General features: G+C 40.9%; 1 long non-coding RNA gene across 1 annotated transcript; it reads right to left on the reverse strand.

Moving 5' to 3' along the window:
- Positions 1-1,653: 1,653 nt before the first annotated feature.
- LOC107300524 lies at positions 1,654-4,448 on the reverse strand. Its single transcript, XR_001549223.1, has 3 exons — positions 4,361-4,448; positions 2,550-2,635; positions 1,654-1,758 (listed from the first exon to the last, which is right to left on the reverse strand). It is a non-coding gene; the product is annotated as an uncharacterized LOC107300524 (long non-coding RNA).
- Between the last annotated feature and the right edge of the window lie 3,238 nt (positions 4,449-7,686).

A 7,686-nucleotide genomic window follows, 5' to 3' on the forward strand; every position in this document is an offset into this window, starting at 1 on the left:
ATTGTTCCAGAGAATATACACATTAAAATAGACACAGAAACAATAATTTAAATGTGACGTATTGAGCTGCAGTTTAAAACCAGGCGTGTATAACACAGCCCTTGGATTCTAACACTTTGTCTTTAGAAAAAGGAACTCAAAAGTTTAACTACAAAATTCATTACGTAAGTGAAAACCTGAGATTAAAACTGATTTTTTTTCTGCTTCTAATATTTCCTTGATAGTGAGTATAATCTATTTAATTGCTATATAAGTTTGTAATTAATAAATGTTTTTAAAGTACATAATATATGGCAGCTCCGATTTTAATTAATGGAATTTAATTTATCGAAGTTGTTTGTAGTACAATTCTCCTTCTGATTTAAAACACAAAGAAAAGGAATTCACAAGTCAACTGATGATTATGTTTTGAAACAGTAGTTGGCTTCCCCTTCCTCCATTTTTGGCTTTTCATTTATGGGTACCATACAAGAAAGTACTTAAGATTCCAAATTTAAAAAGCAGTTACTGTACTGAGTCTTTTATGGCTGAGCTCAGTGAACATGCTGAAAAGGCAAGCATCTAACATTTAAACCAGTTGCCAGTTCTGCTTAGGACAAACCCAAAGAAATCTTTTGCAGTTTTTCAATTGCCTGTTCTCCTCGTTTATTCAAAGTCTGCAATTTAAGAAAGGGTGCCATGTAGCAGTCTGTGGGGTGGCTAGCAAGGTTTGGAATTCTCTGAAAAATCAGTATTTTCAAACAAGTCCTTTCACGTCCAAGATTTAGAAATACGTCTGTTTGTGAATACCTGCGTGGTCAAACTTTAAGATTATGCAATAATATAATAATAATAATAATAATAATAATAATAATAATAATAATAATAATAATAATAATAATAATAATAATAATAATAATAATAATAATAATAATAATAAAAGTTGGAAGGGACCTTGGAGGTCATCTAGTCCAACCCCCTGGTCAGGCAGGAAACCCTACACCATTTCAGACAAATGGCTGTCCAGTCTCTTCTTAAAAACTTCCAGTGTTGGAGCATTCACCGCTTCTGGAGGCAGGTTGTTCCACTGGTTAATTGTTCTAATTGTCAGGAAGTTTCTCCTTAGTTCTAGGTTGCTTCTCTCCTTTGATGAGTTTCCATCCGTTGCTTCTTGTCCTGCCTTCAGGCGCTTTGGAGAATAGCTTGACTCCCTCTTCTTTGGGGCAGCCCCTGAGATATTGGAACACTGCTATCATGTCCCCCCTCGTCCTTCTCTTCGTTAAACTAGACATACCCAATTCCAGCAACCGTTCCTTATATGTTTTAACCTCCAGTCCCCTAATCATCTTTGTTGCTCTTCTCTGTACTCTTTCTAGAGTCTCAACATCTTTTTTACATCGTGGTGACCAAAACTGGATGCAGTATTCCAAGTGTGGCCTTACCAAGGCCTTGTAAAGTGGTATTAATACTTCATGTGATCTTGATTCTATCCGTCTGTTAATGCAGCCCAGCACTGTGTTGGCATTCTATTTTGCATTCTAATTTATGAAATGTTTAAAAAAAAAAAATCTGTTACAGCACTGGCCTTGTACTGCGAGTTTCCTTGTTATGGTGCCAGACATTTTGAAATGGGGGCAACTTGAATTTATGGAAAACCAATGGAAACATACATGAAATCTGAAGTCCCCCTTCAGCATGGAACAGAGATCTTCTGCTACGTCGGACATACAGGGGTGCAATGTCCCAACCAGTCGGGCATAAAAAGGCAGCAAATCTAGCCTGCAAATAAAGGATAACACATCAGTAAAGTACTATTTCAAATAACATTTAGGGCAGGGATAGACAACCTTGGCTCTTTTATGACTCGTGGACTTCAACTCCCAGAATTCCTGAGCCAGCATGGCTCAGCTTGGAGACCTCTCCCTTTCCCCTCAGCATGGCTGGCCCAGGAATTCTGGGAGTTGAAGTCCACGAGTCATAAAAGAGCCAAGGTTGCCTACCCCTGATTTAGGGGTTCCTGATTGTTAATCTAATTTTTAGATATTTGCAACATAAGTACCAAACTGTTATTACATATATTATGTATTAATTGTAACAAAAGGTTGGGGACCTCTGGCTTAGAACATACCAATATGCTATTTATATGCATTTGGCTTATGTTATTGATCACCCTCGTTTTAATAAAATACTCAGCAACTAAGTTTCAATATTCCAAGATCTATTCTGAACAATCCAATGGCTGTTTCAAATTTATCTGTAACAAAGTTTTAGACGAGTCTGTCGCAAACAACAATCCCAAAACAAAACATTTTTTTAAAAAAATATATGCTTTTATATCGTGTATTTGTATGGTTTTGGGATGAGGTTGTAAACCATCCAGAGTCACGTAGGTGAGAGGGGTGGTGTAGGAAGTAAATAAATAAATCTCCCATTTTTGCCTATTAACGGATTTTAAAATCTGAAGGAAGCTGATGGGGAAAAAATTGCTGTTCTAGGCCAAATGCGACTTCCCACACGTCTCTTCAGATCTCAGACCCAACTTTAAAGGCAACATTTACGTCGATGCTTACCTCTGCCGAGGAACTATGAAAAGGGCACGGACTAACTTCCTTCTGTTAGCCTTGGTGTTCATATTCATGCAAAAATCCATCGCTGCCTGCGGAAGGAAGAGAAGGCTTGAAATCCGAAATTTGAAGCAAGGAGCCAAGCAAACTAATAATAAATTTCAGTTTCTGATCATTGCTACCAATTCCAATTATGTGTTGGAGAAGAACAAGTGATTTCTGGCTGAGAGCAGCTACAGCAGTGGTTCTCAACCTGTGGGTCAGGACCCCATTTGGGGTCGATCGACCATTTCATGGGGGTCGCCAAGCAAGGCTGTCCGCCATTTTTTTTGTCCGCCATTTTTTTTGTCTGCCATTTTTCCCCCCTTTTCCGGCGGGTGCCTTACCTCCCTTGGGCTGGGCCAGCTGGTGGTCGGCCTGCTCCGTCTCTGCCGCTTGCCAGCTACGCCTCAGCCGGTGCAAGGGGCGCAACCATGCATGCGCGGCACTCCCGAGCAGGGAAAGTCCTCGACTTACGACTGGTTGGGTAGCCCTCGACCTACGACCGGTTTAGTCCTCGACTTACGACCGGTTTAGTCCTCGACTTACGACCGGTTTAGTCCTCGACTTACGACCGGTTGGGGTCGCGGCATTAAAAAGGTTGAGAACCACTGAGCTACAGAATCATATATTTTTTTCAGCTGTTAGTAAACCAAACAAATTTTAGATGCTTTTTCTCCACCCGAGTTTCACATTCGTAGATCTTAAAACCCACTTAAATTCATTGTTAGAGCAGCTTTAACAAGTCTCCAAGTTTCCTTTGGGGGAGATCAAAGTGGTCAGAGTGCAATGCAGCTAGTCCTCCACTTACAGCAGTTCATTTAGTGACCGTTCAAAGTTACGACGGCACTGGAAAAAGTGACTTTATGAGTGTTTTTCACACGAGACCCTTGCAGCCACCCCAGGGTCACGTGATCAAAATTCAGACCCATGGCAACTGACTCACATTTATGACACTGGTCGCAGCGTCCCGGGGGGGTCATGTGATCCCCTTTTGCAACCTTCTGACAAGCAAAGTCAACGGGGGGGAGCCGGATTCGCTTAACGACCGTGTTGCTAATTTAATAAGCACAGTGATTCACTTAACAACTATGGCAAGAAAAGTCGTAAAATGGGGGCAAAATTCATTTAACCGGTGTCTCACTTAGCCACAGAAACGTTGGCCTCAATTCTGGTTGTACGTCAAGGACTACCTACATCAAGAAAATTTTGTTGCATAGAAATAGCAGTTAGAAATATTAGATATTTTACTGTTACTGGTGGAAAAACAAGATATAAATGAAGCAAAAAAGGAAATTGATTGTAAATTTGATAATGGCAGCTAGATTAGTGATGGTAAATACTAGAGACGGAATTGGGATATTCAGAAAAATGAGTGGTATAGTGAAATATGGAATATGCCAATAAATGATAAATGAACAACAGAAATTTAAATTTAAAAAAGGGATGATTAAAGTAAATAATTATAATGAAATATGGGATGATTTTATAAAAACAGACTTGGTGGAAGGCAAAGGGAATAAACCTGCTCAAGAATACATGCTGTTTTGGAGGGGATAAAGGCACAACTGAAATATATTGTGTATAGTTAGTTGTTATATGAGAAGAAATATAGGTAATAAAAATGGTCTCCAGGGGTGTGGGTGCACTGTAGTATTTGTATTTTTTAATACTGTTTTTTTATTTAGATTTACATGTGTTATGTTCGTATTATTTGTATTTGGATCAAATAAAATTTAAAAGAAAAAGAAAAAAGAAATATTAGATAGCCATTTTACCTTGTCTATTAGGTCTCTATTTACACAATTTGGGAGCTGTTGAAGGAAAGCATCTACTATAAGTTTTAGGTGTGATCCGGTGCTGGTTTCTTCATCTTCTTGTTCTAATCAAGCATTAAAAAAAAAGAGATAAGCCAAAACCAGACAAGCAACTAAAATGTAACATTTTTAAAAAAATACGTTCTCCAAGAACAACATAATCCCTATAAGCAAGTAAACCATGGGGTTTTTTTTTCAGCAGGGGAAAAAAAACAGTTAATACCTAGTACAGCCTTAAAAGCAAGTGGAGAAAACAAAACAGAGAAACAGATAGGACATTAGTAAAAGAGAATGGAAAATTAATGCAATGACCCCTAAGAAGAGACACAGGGCAAAACACACACATGTAAATGTAACTTGAAAGGAACTGATAGATGAAGACAAAGTGACCATGGATTGGGTTATTTTTTTTCCTCTTGTAGGAGAAATCAAGGATGTAACACAAACATTTTAGGGAATCTATAAAATAGACTTGTACATCCCTTATTAAATCCCCAGTTTAGTGTCTTCATCCATTGCTTGGTTGATGTTCCACAAGGAGAATAGTCTCACATTCCTCAAACTCCTTGTATGGAGGAGTCTGTCACCCCCAGGGTTCTTTGCAAGGGAATTCAAGCTAACAACTGTAAAGCACTTTGCACTTTAAAAGGGCTACATCCAACAATAAATAATATTATTATTATTTCCCTTTCTTCACTGTGGATATTACCTTCGGATTTCTCCTTTTTCCTTGTACTGTATATATTTTGACTACTTGGTAGTAGGTCGTTTCTCCTACTAAATCTTTTAATTTGAAATGTGGTTGGCATATTCCCAACCACATAGGGGATGCGGTGGCGCAGCGGCTTAAGGATACCGGGACTGCCAGCCAGAAATGATCTGCACTCCAGCGGTTCGAGTCCGGCGCCATGAGACAGGGTGAGCTCCTGCTGCTCGCCGCTCCCCGAATCCTGCCTATCCAGCAGCTTGAAAGCATGCAATACTGCGAGGAGATAAATGGGTAGCATTTTGGTGGGCAAAAAAAAACTAGCTGCAGAGAGGGAAAGATGCTGCTGGATCTGGCGAAGGGGACGCTGGACACGAAGCAACGCAACACAAGGCGAGGGGAGACCGGTAGAGGAGCCCGGAATAGCCAGCAACGCAAATGCTGCTAATTGGTTTAAAGCTAGTTCACCCCCTGCGATGCACCAAGCACACAAGTGCTGAACAGAATGAACTAACAGTGTAGGCTGCGTTGCGTCGAGCGTTTGTAGATTTCCCTGACATTGTATGCCACACGCTAAATAAATAAATTCCAATTACTTAAGGCTACCCTAACAGCATTTTACAGCCAATGAAGAGAGCATGTGTTTGTTTCAGACTCTTGTTTAGATAGCAATTTGCACTCGTACACTAGCCACAGAGTTGATTTTTCACTGAGATGTATCTGTGTACTACACAGCTCGCTGGCATAAATTGATACCAAGGGAAGATGGCTAGATACTCATTTCAGGAAGCGTTACTTGATTCCATAATTTCAGGTTGATCTATTGCACTGATTCTATTGATATGATATGATATGATCGAGTTATATCAAGTCACACTTCCATTTGCCAACCAATGAAATAAGGCAATACATGCACTTCAGTATTTAAAGTGCATCCTGGTACAGGAAAGTGTGCCTGTTAATTCTGACTTTGTTTTAGGACAGGATCCCAATTTTACTTTTTAATCCCCTATTTCCCATTCTAGCCCATTCTGAGGAAAGGGTCACACACACACCCCAAAATTCCTCAAGGTTTCAGAGAAATCCTGCAGCTCTTAGTCATCTGTTTCATATCAAAGTATCCCTACAGCCTATCCCAAAGGTGCTTTTTCAAAAGGCCACTGAACTTGGGTTTTTTTTCTTGAAGATGTTTCCCTTCCCTTCTGAAGCCTCTTCAGTTCTGACTGAATAGTGGGGGAATGGAAGGATTTATATTCCTTGCAGTCATCTGGTTGTCAGTACTCTTTCTAAGGGTAGTTGAGGCCACTTGGGAGTTTAGCTGTGCCCTCAGGGACACCTGAATAGTGCAAATGGGTGTGGAACCTTCTTGGAACTGCTAAAACAGTGGTTCTCAACCTGTGGGTCGGGACCCAATTTGGGGTCGATCGACCATTTCACGTGAGTCGCCAAGCAAGGCTGTCCGCCATTTTTTTGTCCGCCATTTTTTCCCCTTTTCCGGCGGGTGCCTTACCTCCCTTGGGCTGGGCCAGCTGGTGGTCGGCCTGCTCCGTCTCTGCCGCTTGCCAGCTACGCCTCGGCCGGCGCAGGGGGCGGAACCACGCATGCGCGGCGCTTCCGGGCAGGGAAAGTCCGCGACTTACGACCGGTTGGGTAGTCCTCGACTTACGACCGGTTTAGTCCTCGACTTACGACCGGTTTAGTCCTCAACTTACGACCGGTTTAGTCCTCGACTTACGACCGGTTGGGGTCGCGGCATTAAAAAGGTTGAGAACCACTGTGCTAAAAGGACCGTGTTCCAAGAAGGTTGGCACTATTCAGGTGACGCTGAGGGCACAGCTAAACCTCCAAGTGGCCTCAATGACTCTCAGAGAGCGTGCTAACGACCAGATGATTGCAAGGAATATAAATCCTTCCATCCACCGTTCAATCAGAGCTGAAGAAGCTTCTTGGATGAAGAAAAACAAAGTCCAGTGGCCTTTTTGAAAAAGCACCTTTGGGGCCACCATGGCCTGGATGATTGATGGTGAAAATATTTCCCTAACTCAAGAGAGAGCCACTGAGTTGAAGTGACTGCAACGATGAACTCAAATTCAACAACTGTAACTAAAAAGGCAAGTTAAATACAAGTTAGTATCACTTGTTTTCATTACTTTCTGAAGGTATCTGAGAAATTTATTGGATGAACAAATGTTCCTGAAGCTGAAGAACGCTTTTTCTACACGTTGGCTAGTGTGCTATCACTGTGTGTGTTCTAATTTAGTTACGATGCCAGCTCAGAGAAATACATCCATACGTGTACTTAAAAGTTCAACCAGAAAGCCTAAAAATTTAAGCTCACCACTGAGCTGACACTCATCAACCAGAAAGAACCTACATTATTTTTTTTCTATCGTCTACTGAGGAAACTAGTGCAAAGAATATCCATCTTACATCATTTATCTGTGTGTTCCTAGAAAAGTCCTATTGCGTGTATTTCTGCCACTTTTCGGCTTACAGATAATTTGTTTTCTTCCTGGAATTTCTATCTAGTCCCTGCCCCTTATAAGCTTATCTACTTCAAAACACTTTCTTCTTCTTAGTA

The sequence above is a fragment of the Protobothrops mucrosquamatus genome, unplaced genomic scaffold, assembly GCF_001527695.2.
Source record: "Protobothrops mucrosquamatus isolate PMUCROS unplaced genomic scaffold, P.Mucros_1.0 scaffold7321, whole genome shotgun sequence".
NCBI classification, from domain to species: Eukaryota; Metazoa; Chordata; class Lepidosauria; order Squamata; family Viperidae; genus Protobothrops; species Protobothrops mucrosquamatus.